The following is a 13,087-nucleotide window of genomic DNA, read 5'->3' as shown; positions in this document are numbered from 1 at the left end:
TTGCCAGTACACAAATCATTCCAATATGATTGTCTTCAAAAGTTTGTGCTTTAAATAGTATATGGTTACTATGTGCTGACGTTATACGATGCGTGTTTAGTGTTGATTGGTCTGTTCCACTTTGAAAATATTCGAAGCTATGTTTTGAAATAAGAAAAAAAAAGCAATATAAAACATCAAACGAAGGAATCGATTTTATGACGTATTTAAATGACTGGTATTCGAGTAATAAAGAAAAGTACAGATATTGTATGAAAAGATTAAATGTTGTTCTTGTGAGAGTATCAAAGCCTTTGACAGAGCACATGAAATATAAATGTTGAAACAACTAAGCTGGAATAATAATTTTTGGATGACAAATTTTAAAAACTTTCAGGGGACTGATTATTGAGGGTATTGAATTCAGTGATATTTTTTTCTTCTGAAAAGAATACATTTTGTATACAATTCATAATTGCATATAATTTGTTTATGCCAATTCATGACCAATGTTTAAATCTATAAGAGTCACCTGAGATTGACAAAAACCAGTGGCATTGTGAAAATGTTTACGAATATACTTCGGAACTTATTAACCTTTAAATTGTAATGCAAATTAGTTGACAAATAGATGTTAAGCTAAAACTATATCATTCCACAATTGTTGTGCATTCAATTGTTTTGTTAAGCAATAACATCAAAAGCAACTATTTTCATGCGTCATTGAATTGGTTCTGCTCCACCTATAATGCCAACATAAATGACTATGGAAGCATGCCGAAGATAGTCGTCGATTGTTAAAATGAAAAAATATTCGTGTACAGTTTTTTGTACCATAAAACCCCTTTGAAACAACGCATCCTATGTTGCCTGATAGGATTTGTTAAAATGAAAAAAATATTCGTGTACAGTTTTTTGTACCATAAAACCCCTTTGAAACAACGCATCCTATGTTGCCTCATAGGATTTGTTAAAATGAAAAAATATTCGTGTACAGTTTTTTGTACCATAAAACCCCTTTGAAACAACGCATCCTATGTTGCCTGATAGGATTTGTTAAAATGAAAAAAATATTCGTGTACAGTTTTTTGTACCATAAAACCCCTTTGAAACAACGCATCCTATGTTGCCTGATAGGATTTGTTAAAATGAACAAAATATTCGTGTACAGTTTTTTGTACCATAAAACCCCTTTGAAACAACGCATCCTATGTTGCCTCATAGGATTTGTTAAAATGAAAAAATATTCGTGTACAGTTTTTTGTACCATAAAACCCCTTTGAAACAACGCATCCTATGTTGCCTGATAGGATTTGTTAAAATGAAAAAAATATTCGTGTACAGTTTTTTGTACCATAAAACCCCTTTGAAACAACGCATCCTATGTTTCCTGATAGGATTTGTTAAAATGAACAAAATATTCGTGTACAGTTTTTTGTACCATAAAACCCCTTTGAAACAACGCATCCTATGTTGCCTCATAGGATTTGTTAAAATGAAAAAATATTCGTGTACAGTTTTTTGTACCACAAAACCCCTTTGAAACAACGCATCCTATGTTGCCTGATAGGATTCGACACTATTTTAGTTTTTCGACAGTTAAAGCTGTAGATGATCCTCTAAGATTGAGATGCATTTCTTTTATATAATCAGAAATAAAAAAAATCTTGACTCAACTATTTCATTGTTAACATAAATTATGTTAATTGAAATCCAAAAAGTGACTACAGATGTGGGAATAGCCAACGTGTTGTGATATAAACACCGTAAGGTACTTTCTTTTCAAAAACCTAGAAAATTTATCCTCAGAACAATTGGTTTTTCATTTTTTTTTATTTAAACATGAGGTTAAATTACAGGAAAATCATCTCACTTCTCAAAAATTATCATCAATTATGTATAGTTTGATTAGTTGACACTTTAAACGATAACCCGGAAGCTTCGTTTTAATCTTCGTTTGATAACAGTATGGTCCTCATTAGATGTCGTTGCATTCATCATGTTCATCAAAAAAAGAAACATTTGGATACAAAATAACAAATTTCCGCCTTATAAAAAACCACATTGTTACTGCATTAAGTTGTGGTTCTTTGAAAATGTAGAATTGGATAAAAATCTTATTTTTAGCACTTTAATAACCAGTTAGAATATAAGAGTTACAGTTCAAGTTAGAGTTTCTGCTGGACGAATATGTTTCTCTAAATATGATATAAACAGTCAAAGTAGTGACCTTCACATTCCTGCTTTCAACATGCTTATGTATATCTTACTTGGATCGAAAAATATCTATACATAATAATAAGAAGATATGGTATGATTGCATCAGGTATCTGTATCTGCATCTTTTCTTCACCTCCTTCATAGAAGATCAGGGATTTTGTACTTAAAGTATATATTTATAAAAATGTCATTCACCATAATGTTATAAGAAAAGCCTATCACAATTTCTACATCGTATACATATCAAAATATCAGGTATTATATAAACGATCACTTCTTTGACTATTTAAACTTATTGAAAGAGGTTAAGCTAGCTATAGAACCAGTTTTTACCCACTATTTTCTCCAGAAATTGTTTGTACGAAGTTTAGAATATGATAGTTGTTTTTCACCCATCCATTGATTGATAAGGTTTTAATTATGCCGAATTTTCTTTGTTAGAGTTATCTCCCTATTTACTGTTTATTTTGTGTGTGCATCTCCTTCGTAACAAAAACATATATTGCAAACATTTTTTTTTCTTAATTGTTTTATTCATCCTCAGGAATTTTTGGCTGATTGGATCGAATTGATCCAAGGTCAATAATATATTAACACCATATATTTGTTGAATCTTTGTGAATAAAGCTATCATATAAGACCAGAAGTGAGCATTTGACAGTAATGTACGCATCTGTAAATGAATATTATGGCCCCAAAAATGATGAATTAAAAATTTTACAAGTGAGAGGTTAAGCTAGCTTTAAAACTAGGTTTAATCCATCATTCTCTCCATGAAAGAGCCTGTTATTACTTGAACATGCAGACTGTTCAGCGTATTTAAATAATCATGAAAGTTTCCAATGAGAATATGTGTAGAAACACACACTAATATATGCTTTCGATCATTTATATCCATAACATAAAATGCAACGGTGAATTCCAACATGACATTGGCAGATGATGAATTGACACCTTACCTTTCAATACGTTCAATGGTGAAACTATATAAACAAAATTCAAACAAGGAAAAAAGTTGTTGGTGTTTCATAAGCCTACCCCTTTTAATGAAAGAAGAAATACAACTCAATTTGCCTAACTTATTAGTCATAATCTTTCGTCACTAAGTTAGAAATATATAGATTATTTCGATTTTAGAGTATATGGTCATATCGCGTTTGTATATTTTGTCTATAAGCAATAGAGTTTTGTTAAGAAATTTAGTGGATCTGAGACTATAATTCTTGACTATTTGAAGTACACCGGAAGTGAAAGTAAACTGTACCTTTGTCCAAGTAATACATGGAAATAAAATGACTGTACTAGTCACAATAAACATGTTGGAGTAAATTGCAATAACCTAATTCCAGGTTTGAATTATACTGGTTTAATACATTGTGTGTTCTTAGATAATTATCTATTTTATATGAGTCCAAAATACATTATGATAGGCTTCATAATCAATGTATATTTTGATGAAATCTGTACGGCAAATGACTAATTCCTGTATACATAGAGTCACTTCCAGATGACCTTTTCATGATCATATGTCTACCAAACGAATGCAAAATGTAATATGGCTTTATCAATTTATTTTTGTGGAACAAGGAATTCAAATCAAAAGACCCCAGATATGTATCACTAATGGCTTACCAATTACAAATACATAGCATTTTGTAAAACATATAAGGGTGAAAAACTCTAATAAATTGAGTCCAATGACCGCTTCGTTCAGTTTTTTTTCTGGAAACCTGAAGAAATACTGAGCAATATGGCACTTATTTTGCGTTTTCATACAGTTGCGAAGAAATAGATAAATAAAGGAAAAAACTCTGAAAAGAAAATGTCTTTGGTTAAACCTTGTCAGTTTCAAAAACTTATAATTTGTTCGATATCATATTGTAAATATCGAAGCGATATCTTGCAAAACAAAATTTCCTTGTAAACATAAAAGTGGCTGATAAAAAAAAATAGTTTAGAGAACAAGTGTAGGTGCTTCCATCCCAAATGCACATTTATGAAATGGAAAGTATTAACTTCTTATCATATTGCGTTCACCTTTGAATGATACACCTATTCCTTGCTTTGGGAGACAAGGCCTCAAGTTAAAAGACCAAATGTCTCTCTCTCTATCAGTAAACGTTTACCAGTTACAAATACATTCCAATTATATCAAATGCATTACGGAGAAAAACTGCCGTATGGGGTATCCGAACCAATTCGGACATGATAGTCAATAACATCCTTAAAATGCAACGAGCAATTTTAGAAAATATTTTTGTCGTAATCTTTAACGGCTGTGAAAGAGTTGTGGAAAAAGAAAACAGTGTTTAGAGAGATCACTCGTACAAAGAGAAGTGTCCGGTTCAGCTTTGTTAGTGTCAATTGTGTATGCAATGCTCAATATCATATACAAAATATTTAAATACATTTTCTGAAACAACATTATGGCATAAGAAAAAAAACCATAGGCAATATTTTTTTTAAATAAGTCAGATCAAAAGGTCTTTCAACGGAAAAGTTAACATGATTATAATCAGAACATTATAAAAAGATCTTTCCACGATAGCATTGAAAAACCATTTATCATATGTGTTGTCATTTTTCCACAGTTTTGTTAATGGAGTAATTACACCAATAATACCAGTTGAAGGAATGTTAATGTTTCTAATGCTGCAGCCAAAAATTACGTTTACCATATTCCGGATAATGTAACGGATTAGCATAGCATAATCATGAGCATCTTGCGAAGGAGATCCAGATAACAATTCAAAAGCCTTTTCTGTAGACTAATTAAAAAAAAATATTCAAAAACATTTTGTGAATAAGGGGGCGTTAATTTGGATTACGTTTTCCTTATGATCAATCACTAAAAAGGGTAACTAGTGAAAAGCATCGAGCTTTTATGCGACATGTATCAGATGTTTATCACATGATATATTTTACACTAAGTTGCAATAAACTTATTATTTTATTAAACACCTGTTTTCAGGAATTTTTTTTAGATGATTATGGATGGTCCACATGGGAACTATGGACGACATGTAGCAGCAGTTGTAATGGCGGGCTTTAGACCAGGTCACGCAGTTGCACTAATCCATCGCCTAAATATGGAGGGTCATGATGTTATGGGGAATCATCATGCACAGACAATACAATGCAATACTATGTCTTGTCCAGGTACATACAAACGTTTTAAACACAAACTATCTTTAACAGAAATTAACTTATTGTAAATTTAATTTAAAAGGTGGATAACCATCACAAAATGGAATTCTCAATGATGTACAATATAGACATGAACAATGACTTTGCTAACATAAATTACATACATGTTATATCAGTTAAGTTATTGAACTGTAGCATGAACTTGTAACGCTATAGTCTGGGAAACAGTGTGTATATGGTTACCAACGGGGTGTTCTTGTGTTGGAACTGTTACAATTATCTCCTCTTTGGTGCTTTATACTGCATTGTTAACATGTAATACGGTATTTATAACGATGAATAATTTTGTGATAAATCATATAGTAGTGCAGAACAAATACATTGACTTTAATTGACATTATCGATTACAATCGATATTTGCATTGAAGACGCAATTTTTCATCGAGTTTTTTTCCACATTTATATTCTGTTTAAAACCTATGAACATGAACAGATTTTATCAAAATTAGATAGGAGTGATTTCGAACTTGTAAAACAGTGGGTGAATTTAATAATTTATTTGTTGAAACTTCAAAATCAAACAGCATATTAATGGCTGAATGTACAGATATAATTATAATAAGTAATGATAATTCAAAAAGATGTGGTCCGTGTGTTTTTCACACAAAATCCCCTCTGTCAAATCCGGTTGTGATCTGGTGACCGATTGTTGATTACAAAAAAAATCTTTGGCTTCTGATTAATAGTTGTCTCATTGGAAATTATCCCACATATCTCCTTATTTATAAAAGGTTTAGTTTGCCAGAGGAAACTGAAAACTTGTTCTTAATCATTTCAATATTTGTCGAAGGAAACAAAAACAATCTCTGTTATAATATCCGTCATCGATAATATCTTATTATAAATCTACATGTGGCCGCTTCTTGTTGATCGTATAGGCATTGTCTTAATGGATCAGATACATGTCTGTCTGAATTCCGTTTTTATTCATGTTTCTCATATTAATCAATGCGTGGCCTTTAATTAACATATGTTGAAAAACTATAAAAACACAAACATTTAAACATACACATTTAAACATATTTTTGGTTATCCTTTTGATACGGTTGGCAGTTTTGGTTTTTCATTTGTTTACACTAAACTTTCACATTATCATGTCAAGCTTACAATGTCCTAACTACTTAATGGTCGTTTGAAAGATCTGATTACACATTTATTTGCCGCAACTCATATAAAGCTTTCCAATTGAGAACTTTACATTTCTAAGTAGCAACATTCCAGCAGCACCTGCATACGGGGTATATATCTCCCAATTGATACGATATTCCCGTGCTTGCATTTCCTATCATGATTTTCTTGATAGAGGGTTACTGCTCACAAGGAAGCTATTAAACCAAGAGTTCCAAATGGTGAAGTTGAAATCATCCCTTCGTAAATTTTACGAACGCCATCACGAGTTGGTTGACCGTTATGGAATAACCGTTTCACAAATGATATCGGATATGTTCCTTACGTCGTAACTACAATCCCCTTCCCTTTCATGAATTTGACCTACCGAATTAGACTATTTACCGGATTTGTAATCACATAAGCAACACGACGGGTGCCGCATGTGGAGCAGGATCTGCTTACCCTTCCGGAGCACCTGAGATCCCCCCTAGTTTTTGGTGGGGTTCGTGTTGTTTATTCTTTAGTTTTCTATGTTGTGTCATGTGTACTATTGTTTTTCTGTTTGTCTTTTTCATTTTTAGCCATGGCGTTGTCAGTTTGTTTTAGATTTACGAGTTTGACTGTCCCTTTGGTATCTTTCGTCCCTCTTTCATATAAAGCCTGCTACTATAATGAAAAAGGTAAGTATGTTAGGTATACTTACTTCGGGTGTGTTAAAATGATTGAAGTTGTACATTTTCTTTTAGACAACATTATATATAGTTCGGCAATAACGTTTATCGACAGGTTGTATGTATTCCCAACTACACCAAGTGCGCCCCTTTAATAGCGAAATTGTACCTTTACTGTTATGATTCTCCTAATTGTGGACTTCCCATTTCTATCAGTGATATTTCTGCGTTAAATAATAAATAATTGTCTGAATATACTGCCGAAATTTACCGAAAGGAACTTACTTAAAATAAATCAAATTCAAACCGTTGGATTATTCTCTTTTCCAAGATTTAGATATCTATTTTGTTACACGTGAAACTCTACACAAAAGAAAAGTAACGAAAACAGGAACTATGTTTCGTTCCCTTTTATTCATTTTCCTTTTTTGGGAGGTGGAGTTCCTTTTGCTAACATATCACAACTAGTTCGCTATCCCTATGTTTTGTTTTTGGATTTCAATCAACGTAATTAATGTCTACTAAAAAATTAATGACTCAAGAATTTCATAACCTCAAATTACTTAAATCTTTACTAAATTCTTCCATAGACACGCCTGGTAAATTATCAAATCTCATTCAAATGGTTAAGCGAGAACAAAGTTTACTGGCACTTTCTGTTGAGCTTTTCTGGTAAAAAATATAGATAGGGTAGGTCGACTTTTTAATTAACTAATTGTCAATCTGTAAATATGTTTTTGTTAAATAGGAGAATGTATACTTCTGTTGCCTTTATCTATGCCATAGATACCTGAATGGGAGCTTATCTCGTTCATTAATTACTACCAATATAATTTAAATGACATCGGAATGACTTGTCATGACAAAATTCATTTTTGTAGACAAAATTCAGTTTTGTCATGTCAAAACTCAATTTTGTCAAAATTAAAAAGGTATGCAAATATAAATAGATATAGGAAGATGTGGTGTGAGTGCCAATGAGACAACTCTCCATCCAAATAAAAATTTAAAAAGTAAACCATTATAGGTTAAAGTACGGCCTTCAACACGGAGCCTTGGCTCACACCGAACAACAAGCTATAAAGGGCCCCAAAATTACTAGTTTAAAACCATTCAAACGGGAAAACCAACGGTCTAATCTATATAAACAAAACGAGAAACGGGAAACACGTATATATAACATAAACAAACGACAACTACTGTACATCAGATTCCTGACTCAGGACAGGTGCAAACATTTGCAGCGGGATTAAACGTTTTAATGGATCCAAACCTTCTCCCTTTTTTTTTGAAACAATAGCATAACATCACAACATAGAAAAACATACGATAAAATATCAATTGGCAGACTTAACTCAATCAAAAAAACTTATTTGCATACAAAATTGACTTTTGTTACCTGATATGGAAATTAAAACACAAAAGTCAATTTTGTAAGACAGAATTGATTTTTATGAAACAAAATTCAATTTTGTGAGACAAAATTCAAGTTTGTCTATTTTGTTTCACAAAAGTCGATTTTGTGAAGATAAAATTCAATTTTGTGCGACAAAATTCATTTTTGAGAAGACAAAATTCAATTTTGTGCGACAAAATTCATTTTTGTGATAATAAAATTCACTTTTGTGGGACAAAATTGACAAAATTCAAGTTTGTCAATTTTGTTTCACAAAAGTCGATTTTGTGAAGACAAAATTCAATTTTGTGCGTCAAAATTTAATTTTGTGACAACAAAATTCACTTATGTTATATAGGACAAAATTCAATTTTGTCAATTTTGTCTCACAAAAGTCAATTTTGTTATATAAGACAAAATTCAATTTTGTGACGACAAAATTCATTAATGTGACGACAAAATTGACTTTTGTGAGACAAAATTGACATTTGTGAGACAAAATTGACTTTTGTGAGACAAAATTGACAAAATTTGTCAATTTTGTCCCACAAAAGTGAATTTTATTATCACAAAAATGAATTTTGTCGCACAAAATTGAAAGTCAATTTTGTCTCAGAAAAGTCAATTTTGTGTAACAAAAGTCGATTTTGTATGCAAATTAGTTCACAGAATCCAAACTTAACTAATTTGCATACAAAGCTGACTTTTGTCGCCCAAATTTCAAATTAGGTAACAAAAGTCAAGTCTGTGTAACAAAAATGAATTTTGTCATGACGAAAGTGACTTTTGTTCATTGAAAGATAATTTTGTATGACAAAATTTTAAATTTGTAGTATGTTACAAATTTTAAATTTGTAGTATGTTACAAATTTTGTTCAACTGAACTCAATTTTTGTTGAACAAAATTCACTTTTGTCCGTACAAAATTAAAGTTCGAGTACAAAACCACAAGAGTCCCAATCGGCGCCCCGTATCTCGTACGTGCGGCCAGCTCAGTGAGTTTTTGACAAAATGATGGTAAGGTTATCAATATGTAAGGTATATATCAGTATATAAGTGTTCTTCTTATCAATATAAATGACGTAAAATAACTCTATTTCTTACAAATGTAATTGAATTAAGCTGAATATGTCATGAAGTATGTCAGGTTGAGATTGTCTGGTATAGGTTGTGATATTCTGGAACAATGTAGAGATCTACTGTCGAATAAAATTGCTCAACTAGCTGCGTATCAATCCGATACAACCGTCAAAATTCATGAACTTTCTGTAGAGCGGTTGTCATTTTAACTCGTTTCTGGTTTTGACATTAGTTTTGTATGGAGAGTACCTAAGCAAATGGCAAAATCAAAGGCCCAAACACATCAAACGAACGGATAACAACTGTTATATTCCTGACCTGGTACAGGCATTTTCCTATGTAGAAAATTGTGGATTAGACCTAGTTTTATAGCTAGCTAAACCGCTCACTTGTATGACAGTCGCTTAAAATTCCATAATATTGACAACGATGTGTGAACAAAACAAACAAACATAATAGGTAAAGTCAAGCGCTGAAGTATATCGTTCGGAACAGTAGATGCAATGTCCATCGCTGTAGATCTTTATTTTTAGAACTGTAGATGCAAAGTCCTGTCTTGCTTCTTTACTAAGAAGGCTTACTGTTGTGTCGTGTATATGAATATGTATGGAAACAGGATCTTCCATAGATTTGATTCACAATAGGTAACATGGTAAAATATAATCTTTTTAAAGTATAATCAATGAAACAATGTGAATTATTTATTTGATACAAAATATTGCAGAAAGGGGGGTGACAATGTTACAAATGTCCCCAAAATATTGTCCAAAGTAGAATTTCAATCCATTAGTGTGACATTTTTTCTGTATTTATCTATACAAATGTCAAATACTGAAAACCATGTATGCATTTAACATAATTTTTCGCTGAAATTGAATTGAAAAGTTTGAGCGAATAAAAAATGTTGAAAAAGGGTTCAATAATTTCTCGGTGGACCTTATGTTAGTACGGATGTGATACAAGGAAGGTCAAACAGAAAATTGCCTATAAAACATGCGAAAATCAATGTTCATTTTAAAGCCTTCTGAAAGTTTTATGTTTTCCGCTATTTAAGAATCGTTTATTGCACACCTACTTTCTTTTTTGACAAATTCGCCGGGCTCGAATTGCGAAACCAAACTGCCCAAAGGGTATTGCTATAAATACCTACAGCGTAGTAAAAAAATATTCCGCTTAACCATTAGGTTAAAATCTTATGGTTTACCAGGAGTGATATATACAAAGATTTGGTTTGTAAGTCTGTATCTGTAGAAGACTTATTCAAATCGGGATATCATGTTCTCATTTTAACGGTGAGGTCTGTTTACCGAGCTCGTAAATGAAGGTGCGATCCGGGTAAACGTATACGTACCGTTCCTTTAAATAAACTTATTCTAAAAGGTTACCAGTTCAACATAGTGTTTCAATTTTCGAATAGTGTTTTTTTTTCGATATAGATATTGATTTTGTGATCAGTAAATAGACCACTTTCGAGTTCATCCGTCACCGGCAAAAACTCGTCAATTATACACGCCTTTATGACGTCATTTACCAGATAGAGGGGCTCGCCTGTATCCCTGCACTATTTACGTTCATCAAGCGTCTTAGTGATCGTCTTTGTGCAGGATAAACTAGAAATAATGGTTGCTCTGTAGGTACTTACTGACAATTCCCTAATGACAGCAGTGTTGATTGTCAATTTTTAGAATTCAATTTGCCGAATAATTCGTACAGTATAGAATTATAGCTTTCCAACCACTCGCTCAACATGGGAAGGGAAGTGACGATGCCCCTAAACGCACAAATGACGATGATAAAGGCGTGTATAATTGACGAGTTTTTTCCGGTGACGGATGAACTCGAAAGTGGTCTATTAAGACCACATTCACGGTTGTACAATCTGTCGATACATTTAATTGACATTGCACAAGGATATGTTATTATCTGATAATTACTAAAGTCATATTCTTCTCTGATTAAAAGACGTTTTACACTGAACCCATAGGATGTCGGATGCCAACTGATAGGCATTTTAGTCTTAGACCGATAATTTATTAGTTTTTTTTTTACTTTGAACTATCTTTTAGTAACTGTGAGTACTCTCCTATTTGTACTTTGTGTCTTTAGATAGATATAGGAAGATGTGGTGTGAGTGACAATGAGACAACTCTCCATCCAAGTAACAATTTAAAAAGTAAACCATTATAGGTTAAAGTACGGCCTTCAACACGGAGTCTTGGCTTACACCGAACAACAAGCTATAAAGGGCCCCAAAATTACTAGTGTAAACCCATTCAAACGGGAAAACCAACGGTCTAATCTATATAAACAAAACGAGAAACGAGAAACACGTATATATTACATGAACAAACGACAACTACTGTACATCAGATTCCTGACTTAGGACAGGTGCAAACATGTGCAGCGGGATTAAACGTTTTAATGGATCCAAACCTTCTCCCTTTTTATCTTTATGTGTTTTGAATCGATCTGATGATATAGGCCCTTTTCAATTATTCATGACTTTTTGTGTCGAAGTGTTGCAGCACTGACCCAGGTTAAGGTGAAGAATTGACGCCAGCCAACATTTTTAAGCCCGTCACATTCTCTGTGTGCCTGTTCCAAGTCAGTAGCCTCTAATGCAGTGGTTGTCGTGTATTGCTGTCTAATATATTTGTTTTTTTTCGTTTATTGTTTTGTAATTAAACCAGGCCGTTAGTTTTCTGGTTCTTTCGAAGCCTTTTATATAACTTACTATACGGTATGAGTTTTGCTCATTGTTGAAGGCCGAGCAGTTCAAAATAGTTGTTAACTTCTATGTCATTTGGTCTCTGGTGGAGAGTTGTCGCACCTTTTATATTATACCTGACATTTTCATATTTTGCTCATTGTTGAAGGCTGTTCAGTGTACAATAGTTGTCAACTTCTATGTCATTTTGTCTTTGATGGAGAGTTGTCGCACCGTTTGTATTTTACCTAACATGTTGATATGTACACGATATAAAAAATGGTGATAGATTTTTCTTTTTTACGCAATCATGACAATGGTGGATGAAATTTATAATTATTAGATAAAAATATACTTTTAGTGAGAAATATCTGATCTTCTATGAAGGAGGTGAAGAAATGATGCAGATACATATACCGACTGTCAATCATACCATATTTTCTTATTCTTATATATAGGCATTTTCGGATCCAACTAAGATATCATTACATATGTATGTTTAAAGCAGGAATGTAAAGGTCACTGTTTTGACCGTTTATATTATATTTAAAGAAAAATATGTGGTCCTTAAAAAAGGGAGTCGTAATGTATGCCAAAGGTTCAATTTTAGGCTTTACACAATAATGCTTAAAGCTCACTATGTGCCGTAGAGGTCCATCCCCTTACACCACCCATTTGTCCTTAATACTACCCTAATGTCAACTTCTACTCTGAATC

The sequence above is a fragment of the Mytilus trossulus genome, chromosome 6 (genome assembly GCF_036588685.1).
Source record: "Mytilus trossulus isolate FHL-02 chromosome 6, PNRI_Mtr1.1.1.hap1, whole genome shotgun sequence".
In the NCBI taxonomy this organism is placed as follows: domain Eukaryota; kingdom Metazoa; phylum Mollusca; class Bivalvia; order Mytilida; family Mytilidae; genus Mytilus; species Mytilus trossulus.
Note: the sequence above shows the minus strand (reverse complement) of the source record.